At 43.1% G+C, this 16,162-nt stretch overlaps 1 long non-coding RNA gene across 1 annotated transcript; it reads right to left on the reverse strand.

The window, feature by feature from the left end:
- Window positions 1-14,739: 14,739 nt before the first annotated feature.
- LOC142748210 (uncharacterized) lies at window positions 14,740-15,265 on the reverse strand. Its single transcript, XR_012882183.1, has 2 exons — window positions 15,145-15,265; window positions 14,740-14,993 (listed from the first exon to the last, which is right to left on the reverse strand). It is a non-coding gene; the product is annotated as an uncharacterized LOC142748210 (long non-coding RNA).
- Window positions 15,266-16,162: the final 897 nt, after the last annotated feature.

A 16,162-nucleotide genomic window follows, 5' to 3' on the forward strand; every position in this document is an offset into this window, starting at 1 on the left:
TTTTTGTTTCCCATTCATAAGATACTAACAGGATTCCCATACTATATCTTCTTTACCATCTATATTTTAAATATCCTAATGTGAAGTTGACAGGAGCCAAACAGGATTCCAAAAAGTTATTTAAAGGGGTGGTCCGATTTCAGCAAATTATTGTTATTTTATGTTTAACCCCTTCAGCTATTTTATAGAGTTTTGTTTTCATCTTATTTTTTCCCCAACTTCCAAAAGCCATATTTTTTTATTTTTCTGTTGATAAAGCGGTATGATGGCTTGATTTTTGCGAGACGAGTTGTGGTTTTTCATGGCACCATTTAATGTACCATATAATGTGCTGTGAAACTGGAAAAAAATATTTGTAGGGTGGAATGGGAAAAAAACAGCGATTTCTCCAATCTTGGGGGGTTTCTTTTTTCCGGCATTCCCCGTGTGGTAAAAACAACATTTTATCTTCATTGTGGGTCAATACAATTACAGCGGTACCAAACGTATATAGATTTGTTATGTTTTTCTACTCTTACAGATGAGGTTAAATAAAAAGCGATTATGGCATTGACATTTTTTATGGCGTTCACCATGCGGGTAAAATAACGCTATATTGGGATAGTTTGTACTTTTATGGATGCGGCAATACCAGTTATGTTACTTTTTTTAAAAGATTACATTGCTTTAGGTAAAATGGGAAAGCTTTTTTTTTTATCTTTTTATTTTTTATATATATGAAAAAAGCTCTAAATGTTTTTAACTTTTATTTACCTGTCCTCCTAGGACACTTGAACCAGCTTACATAATAAACTGCAATACTAATGTATTGCAGTACATCGTGATTCTGACAGGTATCTATTAAGCCTTGACTTCAGTATTTGGACATAGATACAAATGAATATTACATAAATACAGCGCCAGAACAAATACAGCTCAATTTAGTGCAACCCCTGCCGTATGGATTTGTACGGCGTAAAACTACAGCTCACAGTACGGCCCAAAGAATGATAAGGATATGCTGGGAGTTGCTGTTTCACAAAAAAAATCATATCATAATCAAACCACCCATCATCTTGCTGCAGATCATACAGTGACTACAGTACTGATGAGAGGCAGAATAAACATTTACATTAAGGACTGGTCCACACGCTGTGGAATTGCTGCATTTTTTCCGGACGGAAATTCGGACGGAAAAAATGCAACAGAGTACAGTAGCAGCAAAGTGGATGTGATTTAGCAAATCTCATCCACATGCTGCGTAAAATTTCCGAGCCGAAATTGACATGCGGTGCGTATTTTTACTAAGGTTGGTTCTGGTGCTGTATATATGTATGAGCTTGGTTCTGATGCTGTAATTATATAGGATATATTTATAATAACAAAATTGCAGGGCAGATGGAATTGTTTTCAATTCATTGTATATTTAATTGGAACCTGTCTGGTAGATGGAACCCCTTGAACCACCACCATGCAGTAAAAACAAATTTTAAAACGGTGCACACTACATGGTAATTACTCATTAAATGGTCATGGGGCGGTGCCCCTATCCTGAAGAGCCACAAAGTCCTGCCTCCAAACCCACCTTTCCATGTTTGATTGACAACTCCCTGGCTGATACAACTTCCTCGGATGCACCATTGCCTTGTACTACTTGGGTACGCACCATGCAGCGAGGTGTACTCTGCCCGGCTTCATCACTACACCGCACATGCCAGGGAAGTACAAGGCAACGGTGCATCCGTAAGTGTTTGAGGAGCCTGCCAGTGATGTAGAACAGCCAGGGGGATGTCAATCAAAATCTGGGGGGCGCCATTTAAATTTTTGCCTTAGGCAGCAGAAAAGCTAGAATCGGCCCTGAGTCTGTAGGTCACTTTAGGCCAGCACCCCATAAAGTGCTGGGAAGACGCCCTGCGCAGGCCGACGTGATGACGTCACTGCATCACGCTGGTCTGCACATGTGTCCCGAGCCTATGCAGCGCACCATCCGTCGCAAGTACGGATGGCACCATATACAAGGGGGGGCAGGGTGGCACTATATACAAGGTGGGCAAGGTAGCACTATTTTCAAGAGGGGGAGCAGGGTGGCACTATATTCAAGAGGAGGGAGCTCGGTGGCAACATAAACAAGGGGGGAGCAGTGTGACACTATATTCAAGGGGGGGAGCAGAGTGTCACTATATACAAGGGAGGAGCAGGGTGGCACTATATACTAGGGGGGCTGTGTGGTACTATACACAAGGGGGAGCTGTATGGCACTATGTACAAGGGGCTGTGTGGCACTACAAAGGGGGGGCTGAGCGGCACTATCTACTAGGGGAGCTGTATGGCACTATTTACAAGGGGGGCTGTGGTTAAATCTACAAGGGTCTGTGTGGCACGATCTACAGGAGCTGTGTGGCCCTATCTACTAAGGGGGCTGTGTGGCATTATGTACATGGGGAGCTGTACGGCGAAATCTACTGGGGGGGGGCTTTATGGTGATATCTACAGGGGGCTGTATGGCACTATCTACAAGGGGGAGGTGAGGAGCGCGATCTACAATTGAGGTGTGACACTGTCTAAAGGGGGGCAGTATAGCACTGTCTAAAGGGGGGGCTGTATACCACTGTCTACAGGGGGGTTGTATGGCACAATCTACAGGGGGCACTATATATGAGGCTGCATGTGGCCCCTAGGGGGGCCAGTCAAAAGTTTGCTATGGGGCCCAGTCTTTCCTAGTTACGCCCCTGATTATGGACAGAGTTTTATCCACTGGAAGAAAACAGTGAATGTTTCTACTGACTAACAACAAGCAGAGATCTTGGGAACCATGAGGATTTATTACAGAAAGTATATAGGAAAATGTAAAACTTTTGATTAAACTAAAAATAACATTAATTTGCTAAAAACGGACAATCCCTTTAATATTTCACCATATTCAATTTAAAATAATGGAGCATTCACTAGCTTGCTTATGAAATAAGACTTAAAGGCTATGAATACTTTTGTGGGCTTTTTTTTTTTTTATTATTCATTTATTATTATTCACATACATTGCAGGCTGTTCTGTCCCGTTCACAGTGAAATCTGTCAGTGTAGTACACTGATGGCTCGATTTCCAGCCTGTTTCTCCTGAATTTCAGCCATTACGGTGTAATCTGCACTGATGAATTTCACTGTGAATGAAACAGAGCAGCCTGCAATGTATGTAGATAGATAGATAGATAGATAGATAGATAGATAGATAGATAGATAGATAGATAGATAGATAGATAGATAGATAGATAGATAGATAGATAGATGGATAGATAGATACAGGGCCGCTATCAGGGAGGTACTGGGGGTACTGCAGTGAGGGGCCCGGGCATAAATTAAAAAAAAAGGGGCCCGCACTCTGCCGCTGGAATTAATATACTCACGGCAGTGTGGCTCTTACAATTTCATTTTGGCGAAAGGAACAGGTCCCATCACGACGCAGGGGCCCGTTCATTACATCAGAATAAAACCGTAAGGGCCCGCTGGAGATTGAGATGTGCCCGCCCCTCCTCCTCTACAACAGCGTGACAGCGTGTGGGGAGGAGACAAGGGGTGGAGACATCACAGCAGCGGGAGTTAGGGTATGTTCACACGGCCAAATTTCAGACGTATACGAGGCGTATTTTGCCTCGTTTTACGTCTGGAAATACGTCTCAAATACGTCGGCAAAGATCTGCCCATTCATTTGAATGGGTTTGCCGACGTACTGTGCAGACGACCTGTTATTTACGAGTCGTCGTTTGACAGCTGTCAAACGACGACGCGTAAAAATACAGCCTCGTAAAAAGAAGTGCAGGACACTTCTTTGGACGTTTTTGGAGCTGCTTTCTCATAGACTCCAATGAAAACAGCTCCAAAAACGGACGTAAAAAACGTCGCGAAAACGGCGTGAAAACGCCGCGAAAAATGCGAGTTGGTAAAAAAACGTCTGAAAAGCAGGGTCTGTTTTCCCTTGAAAACAGCTCTGGATTTTCAGACGTTTTTGTTGACTACGTGTGAACATACCCTTATGAGCTCAGCCTGGAGGATACGTCCAGCAGCAGTCGTCGTCTTCTTCTTCAGACACAGTGAGTACTAAGTTATGTCTGTGTCCGGCTGCTGCTGCCCGGAGCCTCCTGAAAAAAATCTCCTCCTGCCCCCATAGAAAGTAAATATCTTACCCACCTCTGTATTATGTTAACAGGATTGTATCAGCTCTACCGCTCTTATCTCCCGTGCTGTGTAACATGTGACAATAAACCTGTCTTCTCCCTCTGTTTACACAGGACAGAAGAAAAGAGCCGTCGTGGAGCTGAGTGATACAATCCTATGCTGCAGTGTAAACTAATACAGACGTGGGGAAGATTTTTGCTTTCTATGGGGAGGGGGTAGAGTTAGATGATAATGAGGGCAGGGAGATGATAATGGGGGCAGGGAGATGATAATGGGGCAGGGAGATGATAATGGGGGCAGGGAGATGATAATGGGGGAGGGAGATGATAATGGGGGCAGGGAGATAATAATGGGGCAGGGAGATGATAATGGGGACAGGGAGATGATAATGGGGGCAGGGAGATAATAATGGGGCAGGGAGATGATAATGGGGGCAGGGAGATGATAATGGGGCAGGGAGATGATAATGGGGCAGGGAGATGATAATGGGGCAGGGAGATGATAATGGGGCAGGGAGATGATAATGGGGCAGGGAGATGATAATGGGGCAGGGAGATGATAATGGGGCAGGGAGATGATAATGGGGGCAGGGAGATGATAATGGGGGCAAGGAGATGATAATGGGACAGGGAGATGATAATAGGGCAGGGAGATGATAATGGGGACAGGGAGATGATAATGGGGCAGGGAGATGATAATGGGGGCAGGGAGATGATAATGGGGCAGGGAGATGATAATGGGGCAGGGAGATGATAATGGGGCAGGGAGATGATAATGGGGACAGGGAGATAATAATGGGGCAGGGAGATGATAATGGGGGCAGGGAGATGATAATGGGGCAGGGAGATGATAATGGGGGCAGGGAGATGATAATGGGGCAGGGAGATGATAATGGGGGCAGGGAGATGATAATGGGGGCAAGGAGATGATAATGGGACAGGGAGATGGCATTGGGTAGGGAGGGAAATGATGCTAGAGTGGGAAGGAGATAATAATGGAGGGAGGATGGCACTTGAGTAGGGATGCACGATGCATCAAAACTTTGATACGGTTTCGATACTGTGCACCCCCAAACGGTTCGATACCTTTATTTCATGTATTTCGATACTAAGCTGTGCGGCCGCACAGCTCAATATTATAATACATGAATGTATGAGAGCGGAGATGCGGCTGTGTAATACAGTCACGGCCCTGCTCCGGAGTCCTGACATGTGCGCGACGCCAGGATTATGTGATGCGGCCAGCACTGCACTAATGAGCGGCGGCACTGAAAACAGAACATGGCGGGCGCACTGCAAAACACACCCACATGTTCTGTCTTCAGTGCCTGAACCACCGCTCATTAGTGCAGCGCCGCCCGCATCACCTCGTGCTGACCGCGTGCGGGGCAATGGTTGTATTACACAGCCGCAGTCCCACTCTATAAAGGCAGAGATCAGAGAAACCTCTCATCTCCACCGCTATTCCCCTGAATGCTGCGATCAAAGCTGACTGCAGCATTCAGGGGAAAATGAGAAGGGGGGATGCCCCTTGGATCACATCACAGGAATCCCTGTGACGCGATTGAGGGACATACCATATATGGGCAGACAGCCCAGGGTCCATTGAAAGACCCCAGGGCTGTATTACCATATTTCCTGTTAGGGCATACTCAGGTCTGTCCTAACAACTGCCTGTGTACTATCCGTATATAGATATATACCAGTAAAAACATAAAGTAATGTTAAATAAAAAAAAAAATACACATACACCTTTTTTACAAAACACATTAAAATAAGTGTCAATACATAAAATATACACATTCAGTATTGGCGCGGCCGTAATAACCTGCACAACAATTTTTTTGCGTCATTTATGATGTGTACGCTGTAAAAAATAAAATAAAAACTTCTTTCACTTAATAATGTGGGGCACGAGGTTTGATGAATTTAACCTCCATGTGCCTCACATTAATAGTAACTAACCCCAGCATGCACCTTACACATTAACCCATTATAATTGAGGAACATGATGGGGTTAATTACTATTAATATATATGAGGCACGTGGAGGTTAAATTTATCATCACACCACGCGCCTCACATCAGAAATGGAAGAACTGTTTTGTTTTTTATTACTGTTGGCAAAGTATCGCTTTGTTATCGAAATCGCAACACTACACAAAGTATCGGTACCGAAGTCCAAATTCTGGTATCGTGACATCCCTCCACTGGAGGAGGCATTATACAATGGGGGCGGGGGCAATAATTGGGTGAAAAGTGATGATATCTGAAGGGAGGGGAGAAATTATACATGGGGAGGGGTAGAGGAAGGAGAGAGTATACCTGGGTAGGGGGAGAAAGCTTATACCAGAGGCATAGTTAGCAACAGTCCTGAATTTGCAGGGACTGTCCTGAATCTACAGAGGCAGTCCCGGCAAATTACTGTCCCAGACGTGTCTCAGCCACTGCCATATTCAATTGTATCTGCGTCCACAGGATGCAGATACAATTGAATACTATGGCAGAGCAGGAAAGTATCAGCTTCCTGCTCCGCCATTCACCCATCCAGGAGCGGAATCCCCGGCCAGAGAGTTGCCAACACTCTGGCCAGGGATTCCTCTTCTAGAGGTAGCCCCGGAGGTCACTGTCCATATATGGACAGTGAGGTCAGGGTCTCGTCCTGGACTGGAATCACCTGTAGAGAGTGCCACACACACCCCTGTAGTTAGCGCCGAACATACCCCCTGTAGATAGCACCACACACACACTCCCCTGTAGATAGTGCCACACACTGCCCCCCTGTAGATAGTGCCACACACTGCCCCCTGTAGATAGCACCACACAATCCAATGTAGATAGCGCCACACACCCCTGTAGATAGCGCCACACCCACCCCGTAGATAGCGCCACACACCCCCCCTGTAGATAGCGCCACACCCACCCCTGTAGATAGTTCCACACACACCCCTGTAGATAGCGCTACACACAGCCCCCTGTAGATAGCGCCACACACAGCCCCCTGTAGATAGCGCCACACACAGCCCTGTACATAGCGCCACACACATCCGCCTGTACATAGCGCCACACACACCCCAGTACATAGTGCCACACCCCCCCGGTAGATAGTGCCACGCACCCCCTGTAGATAGTGTCACACACCCCCTGTAGATAGCGCCACACACAGCCCCCTGTAGATAGCTACACACACAGCCCCCTGTAGATAGCGCCAAACACAGCCCCCTGTAGATAGCGCCACACACAACCCCCTGTAAATAGCTCCACACACTGCCCCCTGTAGATAGCGCCACACGCACCCCCTGTAGATAGTAACACACACACCCCTGTAGATAGTGCCACACACCCCCTGTAGATAGTGCCACACACCTCTCCTGTAGATAGCGCCACACACAGCCCCCTGTAGATAGCACCACACACAACCCCCTGTAAATAGCTCCACACACTGCCCCCTGTAAATAGCTCCACACACTGCCCCCTGTAAATAGCTCCACACACTGCCCCCTGTAAATAGCTCCACACACAGCCCCCTGTAAATAGCTCCACACACTGCCCCCTGTAGATAGCTCCACACACTGCCCCCTGTAAATAGCTCAAAACACAGCCCCCTGTAGATAACGCCACACACACTCCCCTGTAGATAAAAGTCTAAATGCTAAACTCTGGCCACAGGTAGGGGTCTGGTGGAAAGGTGTCTTAATTATCTAACAGGTCTGGTTTAGGATCTGAATTTTTTTCTGGTTTGGTGTCTGAATTAATTTTGTTGTGTGGTTTTTACACAGATAACGTGTGTGCAGCGTGTGAAGAATAATGCAAAAGCATCATCCAGGCATGCCCGTGGCGGTGGGAGATCTTAGGGACTACATTTTGGTGAGTGACTCTGCTGTGAATAGGGCTTCAGTGCAATGATTTTTGTTTATATGGCCCTTCTACACCCTGATAGATTCTTTACACACACACACACACACACACACACACACACACACACACACACACACACACACACACTTTCCCTTTTTGCCCCCCACAGAGCCGCTGTCTCTTCCCTGTCACTCCACAGTGCCCCTGTGAGGTTGCGTCTCCCCCCTGGCTACCACTGCTACTTTCAGTTCTCCCAGCCCTGGCACTTAGTCTCTCCCCTTTGCCCTCCGACACCCACCTCCTGTCTCTGCCCTGCTCCTCCAAAGAGTTTTCTTTTTAATGTGCCCTACCTCCCGCCCCTTTACATTTCACCACCCTCCTAATAATGAGGGGGGCGGGGGGCCAGACTCAGAGAGAGAGAGAGAGAGAGAGAGAGAGAGAGAGATGCCAACCATATAGGGGGAAATATCCTTTTGGGAAATTTGAGACATACAGAAGCGGTTACAGACAGCGCCTTAAGATTACATAGGGCAACCACAATATTGCAGACTCTGGGACATTATATGCAGGTTTTGCCCCTTTAAAATCTAAGAGAGTGATTTATTTGGGCAGGGGGAGGCCGAGAATTCCATTTCATGTATTACAATAGCATTGATTGAATGGGGATCTGAACTTCCCCATCATCAGGACTTGTAATTTAGCTGCACTTGCCAGGGTCCTACCGGATTGGACACTAAGCACCTCATATTACACTAACCCTCAGATGAAGCAGTTTCTGGTTCCAGATGTCTCCCTTGTAAACTTTCTACACCTCTCATACGACCTGTTACCCCCGGAGTCTAAAATTAACCCACTAATAATCACAACTTGGAGAACATGGCACAAAACCCAGACTATGCTGCACCAGGACACTCAATTTTCACCGGCACTTACTCTGGTCAAGAACCTGAGGTACCAACGGGGTAACGCGCATCATATTTTTACTGCCTGGCATAATAATGGTATTAATTCGAAGTCTCTTTCTGCATCCCACACTACAAATGAAATTTCAACATATCCCCTCCCTTTTTTAATTACCTATAGGCGCGGAGCTATGCACAGACGGTGCTGAGTCGGAAATCGCCAGTTGAGTGGACATTCCCATTTAGATCAATGATTCTAGAGCCAGAAACACATATTGCGCAGATATCTAGACTGTACAGATTTTTTCATCCCTCCATAGATTATGGCGTATCTAATTTGGGACTTGCAAAGTGGGTGGCTGATGGTCCGTTCTTAACCCCTTCTGTCATACCAGGTCACTCCTGGTCATGTGACCGACTGGAGCCACATCTCTTGCGTACAAATTCTTGCCCTCGGTAAGGTATACAGAAATGTGGCTCAAGGTGATTCATAGAGTGTATCTTACCCCTCAGAGTGGACACAGGATGGGTATCTACAAAACCTCAGAATGCTTTAAATGTGGACAGACGGAAGCCAATTTAAAACATTGCATGTGGGCATGCCCTCAAATTCAAGGATTCTGGGGGAGGTTTGGAGAATTTGCAAAGGCTCATATGACTGGACAGATTTCTTTGACTTCACAATGGGCAATACTGGGACATGTGGACACGGAAACACAGGAACAAACTAGCCATGAAATTTGCATACTACATATGATAGCAGCAGCTGGCACGAAGCCAATGCTGCAGGTCTGGAATCACACCCAGGCCCCGCATCGGAACATTTTCTTGGACAAATATTTTTTTATAATGAAGATGGACTGGGTGGAGGCCTCTCACCCGAAGAAGAAAAGAGTCCAATTATTTTTTTCAGATATGGGGGGCTTCATGTCTTTATTGCCTCAACGGGTTAAGGATAAATTACGTACATGCTTCCAACCCACGACATGGTACCAGGAACAGAGGCTACTGGGGGTTACTCTGCTTTGAGAATTTTGCATATAAAGGTATTGTAAGACAGTTGGTAACATACATTTAGAATGGGATAAGAGACGGATGACACAGACTTCTATATGGGAGACAGAGGGACATCACTTGGTATTTTGAGAGGCAGCGGGCAAATTTAGTTTTTACTTTTCATTATTATTATTTATGCTTCAGTATATTTTTTTTTTTTCCTTTTGTTTATTTGGTTGTCGGTTATACGTAGCCCACATTGCTATCTTACGTTAAGCCATTTGAGGCCCTTACGTTTATTAATTATAATACAAGGTAAGCATGGTTCTGAAGGTTGGATCGCTAGCCATGATGGGACTTACCTAAGATTTACCTAAGATGGGGAGGTCTGAATCTCCCAAACAAGCTATATTACTTTAACAGAGGACCATTATTTGGTCATGCATAGTACTCATTCTGCTTTTAGATAAAGATGGTGTAATGTTCAAATGTATCTGATTGACCTGGCTTGCATGCCACTAAATGCTATTCAAACGTTTGCACCGCTTATGACAACAATACGTTGATGTCATGTTGTTTTCCTATTGAAATTAATAACAAACTATTTTAAAAAAAAAAATATTACTACTATGAAGACTGTTTGTTTGAGACTTTACTGGATTGCATGGTGGCTTTCTCGTTTTTTTCTATTGCAGCGATCATGTACAGGGAAATTTGCATACTTATTTTTTTCTTATATATATGTTTCAAATTATCTCTAATTGGACATAGGAAACAGCATTTATTCTTACTGTTTGCATAAGGTGAACCCCATATTGTCTCCATGATCGTTATATCTATTAATAAAATATTTACACTACCGTTCAAAAGTTTTGCGTCACCCAGACAATTTTGTGTTTTCCATGAAAACTCACACTTATATTTATCAAATGAGTTGCAAAATGACTAGAAAATATAGTCAAGACATTGACAAGGTTAGAAATAATGATTTTTATTTTAAATAATAATTTTCTCCTTCAAACTTTGCTTTCGTCAAAGAATGCTCCATTTGCAGCAATTACAGCATTGCAGACCTTTGGCATTCTAGCTGTTAATTTGCTGAGGTAATCGGGAGAAATTTCACCCCATGCTTCCAGAAGCCCCTCCCACAAGTTGGATTGGCTTGATGGGCACTTCTTGCCTACCATACGGTCAAGCTGCTCCCTCAACAGCTCTATGGGGTTGAGATCTGGTGACTGCGCTGGCCACTCCATTACAGATAGAATACCAGCTGCCTGCTTCTTCCCTAAATAGCTCTTGCATAATTTGGAGTTGTGCTTTGGGTCATTGTCCTGTTGTAGGATGAAATTGGCTCCAATCAAGAGCTGTCCACAGGGTATGGCATGGCGTTGCAAAATGGAGTGATAGCCTTCCTTATTCAAAATCCCTTTTACCTTGTACAAATTTCCCACTTTACCAGCACCAAAGCAACCCCAGACCATCACATTACCTCCACCATGCTTGACAGATGGCATCAGGCACTCTTCCAGCATATTTTCAGTTGTTCTGCGTCTCACAAATGTTCTTCTGTGTGATCCAAACACCTCAAACTTTGATTTGTCTGTCCATAGCACTTTTTTCCAATCTTCCTCTGTCCAATGTCTCCGTGCTTTTGCCCATGTTAATCTTTTCCTTTTATTAGCCAGTCTCAGATATGGCTTTTTCTTTGCCACTCTGCCCTGAAGGCCAGCATCCCGCAGTCGCCTCATCACTGTAGACGTTGACACTGGCGTTTTGAGGGTACTATTTAATGAAACTGCCAGTTGAGGACCTGTGAGGCGTCTATTTCTCAAACTAGAGACTCTAATGTACTTGTCTTGTTGCTCAGTTGTGCAGCGGGGCCTCCCACTTCTCTTTCTATTCTGGTTAGAGCCTGTGTGTGCTGTCCTCTGAAGGGAGTAGTACACACCGTTGTAGGAAATCTTCAGTTTCTTGGCAATTTCTCGCATGGAATAGCCTTCATTTCTAGGAACAAGAATAGACTGTCGAGTTTCACATGAAAGCTCTCTTTTTCTAGCCATTTTGAGAGTTTAATCGAACCCACAAATGGAATGCTCCAGATTCTCAACTAGCTCAAATGAAGGTCAGTTTTATAGCTCCTCTAAACAGCAAAACTGTTTACAGCGGTGCTAACATAATTGCACAAGGGTTTTCAAGTGTTTTCTAATCATCCATTAGCCTTCTAACACATTTAGCAAACACAATGTACCATTAGAACACTGGTGTGATGGTTGCTGGAAATGGGCCTCTATACACCTATGTAGATATTGCATTAAAAACCAGACGTTTGCAGCTAGAATAGTCATTTAGCACATTAACAATGTATAGAGTGTATTTCTGATTAATTTAATGTTATCTTCATTGAAAAAAACTGTGCTTTTCTTTCAAAAATAAGGAGATTTCTAAGTGACCCTAAACTTTTGAACGGTAGTGTATGTTCATTCCCGGCTACATGTCAGTATATACAATTAATAGTAGGAATAGATAGACCAGTTTCACATTCAAGTCACGTGACTTGAACAATTTCCTGTTAGATACCAGTTAGCTACAGGTATATACAAGCCATCATTAGGTAATCACCTTAATATGTGATCACACACCTGACCTTAGCAGGTCACTCCTGGTCATGTGACCGACTGGAGTTTAAATTGCCTCCAATGGCAAAACTAGTTGCGCTCTTTCCCTTACCAGTGGCAGATGTCGCAGACAAAGCGCTTGACTTAGATAAGTTCATGCCACACGCAATCCGGTAATGGCCGAAATATATTTACTGTTATATATTTAAGCTAAATGTGTGTTGTACTGCTGATAATCTTTCTATGTACTGCGAGAGACTTTATTAGATTACCTAAGTGAGGTTTAGATATGCCTTACTAATCTGTTGGCACATATGACTAATAGTAGTTGACTGGGTACAAACTTGTATAGTCTGTCATTTATTTTGGTTTGTTCTTGTCCCATATTATGCATGTGGATTTTGTGGACGGCTGTATGTTTATAATTATGAGTGTTGTCACTTGCTATTTATTGATATATGAAATTGAGACATTGTTTATTTGTAATGTATTAAAATAAAACTCAATTTTGTTATTTAAAAATAAAAAAAATATCTAAGAGATTAATGATATAAGTCAGACAGAATATCTCATTGTAATTCTGGGGCCCCCTTGAATACAATGGTTAAGACATCTTTATAGTTGGCTGAGTTTCGTACTTCTGTTGCAGAGCTCCTAATCTCTTGCATAGACATTTAAAGGGACCTGCTGCCACCACTAGTAGGAACTTCCTGCATACTATTTAGTAGGAACTTCCTGCATACTGTTTAGTAGATACTTCCTGCATACTGTTTAGTAGGAACTTCCTGCATACTGTTTAATAGGAACTTCCTGCATACTGTTTAGTAGGTACTTCCTGCATACTATTTAGTAGGAACTTCCTGCATACTGTTTAGTAGATACTTCCTGCATACTGTTTAGTAGGAACTTCCTGCATACTGTTTAATAGGAACTTCCTGCATACTGTTTAGTAGGAACTTCCTGCCTACTGTTTAGTAGGTACTTCCTGCATATTGTTCAGTAGGAACTTCCTCCAAACTGTTTAGTAGGTACTTCCTGCATACTGTTTAGTAGGAACTTCCTGCATACTGTTTAGTAGGAACTTCCTGCATACTGTTTAGTAGGAACTTCCTGCATACTGTTTCGTAGGAACTTCCTGCATACTGTTTAGTAGGAACTTCCTGCATACTGTTTAGTAGGAACTTCCTGCATACTGTTTAGTAGGTACTTCCTGCATACTGTTTAGTAGGAACTTCCTGCATACTGTTTAGTAGGAACTTCCTGCATACTGTTTAGTAGGAACTTCCTGCATACTGTTTAGTAGGAACTTCCTGCATACTGTTTAGTAGGAACTTCCTGCATACTGTTTAATAGGAACTTCCTGCATACTGTTTAGTAGGAACTTCCTGCATACTGTTTAGTAGGAACTTCCTGCATACTGTTTAGTAGTAACTTCCTGCATACTGTTTAGTAGGAACTTCCGGCATACTGTTTAGTAGGAACTTCCGGCATACTGTTTAGTAGGTACTTCCTGCATACTGTTTAGTAGGAACTTCCTGCATACTGTTTAGTAGGAACTTCCTGCATACTGTTTCTACATTGAACCCAATGATAAAACATTATGCAAAAAGATCTTAAGCTCTCTCTTGTGGTTGCTGCAGGAAGCCAATATGTTATCTACTCTGTGTCTATACATGACATTTGCCCCATATTCCATACTAAAAAGTTGCAGGACCATTAAACTTTGCTCCAGTATTCCTTATATTATCAATATTTTTTATTATTATTAGAATAACCTGAAAGCCCGATGTCACCGCACATTTTACAACCTACAATTATTATGTTTTTGAATCATTTAGTAATGGCATAGCAACATTTCAATAATACAGAGCAGATTTTCCATTCAGGATATCAATGCGATATTGTTAGTATTTTCTACAATGATTTTTGGAACAAGGTTGTGAATTTATCTTAATGCAGTAATCACCCCATTAATTATCTCTTAATACAGCAATCTGTGGGATGAGATGGAACAATCTATTCTGTCCTGGAGACGCCACCATTAAAAATATGTTCACATGATATATACTCCAGGCAAGTATGCTGTTCATGTGGTCTTTGTGTGCTGGCTCCGTTTTTCATTTCTTAAGCTATTCTTACAAAATTGAATTATCCTGTCAGCCTATCAAGTGTTAAATGAGTTAGGAATAGCATCCAAAAAAAACAAAAACGCAACCATTCGTGATGTTGTAGCCCATAAATTAATGTTTATTCATGACATTGTATCAAAGCATTGTCAACGTATACTTGGTGTGTCCTGCCAGCTCCTTGTTCTGACCCCTTGTTCCCACTCGATATGCACACCCCCAGGTCTTCCGCTTCCAGCGATTGTTTATTTTCGCTTCTCTTAAATACATTTTGAATGTCTGTTTTTTCTAGCATTCCATCTGCCCAGCACACATGGATGCGAGGGGCGTGGGTGTTCAGATGGTAATACTGAAAATGGAAACAGAAGAAGAAGAAAAGAAACAAATTAAGGATAATAATACATAAAGAAAAAAGAGTGCAAACGAAAATAATAACTTTGTATTTGGAACGGCAAATGAATTTCTAGATACAAATTATACATCACTAATGTTATCATTACCCAATTATCATGCCTAGGCTATGATTACCAGCTTGCAGTTTGTCACTGTGATAATCTATGCACTTCTGTCCTCTTCATAATACAATAGGTTCTTAAAGTTTGGTGCGTCACAACCATCCTCATTAGACTGACTCAAAGCAATGGCACGCTTAATCACTTCAGTATACCGAGAAATACAATGCCCCAACTTCAGCATGACACTTCTCGTGATCTTTTTTCCTTTTTTTTATTATTCCAAAACGCTGCTGTTTGTGCCTATTTTCTTAACATGGGGTTATATAGAAAGAGGTCTTTAATAACATTTCTTAGGCAGCTCTACAGGCTGAATCCTATAAAAATCATCCAAAAATAAATAAAGTAATATTGTTTTACTAGCTTTGATATGAGTAGAAATGAGTGAGAGTTACCAGAGTCGCGTGCAGGAGACTATATGGAGGAACATAGAGTCCTGCTGCTCCGTACCAATGAATTGGAAGCACTCCACATCCAGGAATATACTACATAGGAGGATAGAGGCAGGCAAAATTCAAGCAATAGGTGTAAGGTAATCAGAAACTTGTGTGACATTGTGTATGGGCACTGGCTTCCATGGCAAGTTGACCCAACCTTCTAACATAGACAAAATGGCAGAGAGAGAGCAGCGCAGAGTGGCGTTGGAGCCAGGAAAGGTAAGTAATTCCTATTTAATTAATAAAATGGTAGCAAACAGAGAACGTTATCTACAATAAGCATCAAACAATTTGTGCTGGTCTTTTACAGGTGCACGTTTATGGTTTGACCAGTGACATCTACCACAATGCCCAATCCATTGAGAGAGAGAGAAGTGTCCACAAATGGAAGGGTAATCTGTAATGCAGAAAAATAAAAATATATAAAACTGGAAATGTCACATGAAGCCCTGCACCATGTCTTGCAATAGATTGACATATTATGTTTTTGTTAGACTTAGTTTCGCCTCATTAAGAAGCTACTGAGAGTAGGGGATGACACAGTGACGTCAGCGCCTTCTGAAGCGGAA

The sequence above is a fragment of the Rhinoderma darwinii genome, chromosome 3, assembly GCF_050947455.1.
Source record: "Rhinoderma darwinii isolate aRhiDar2 chromosome 3, aRhiDar2.hap1, whole genome shotgun sequence".
NCBI lineage: Eukaryota > Metazoa > Chordata > Amphibia > Anura > Rhinodermatidae > Rhinoderma > Rhinoderma darwinii.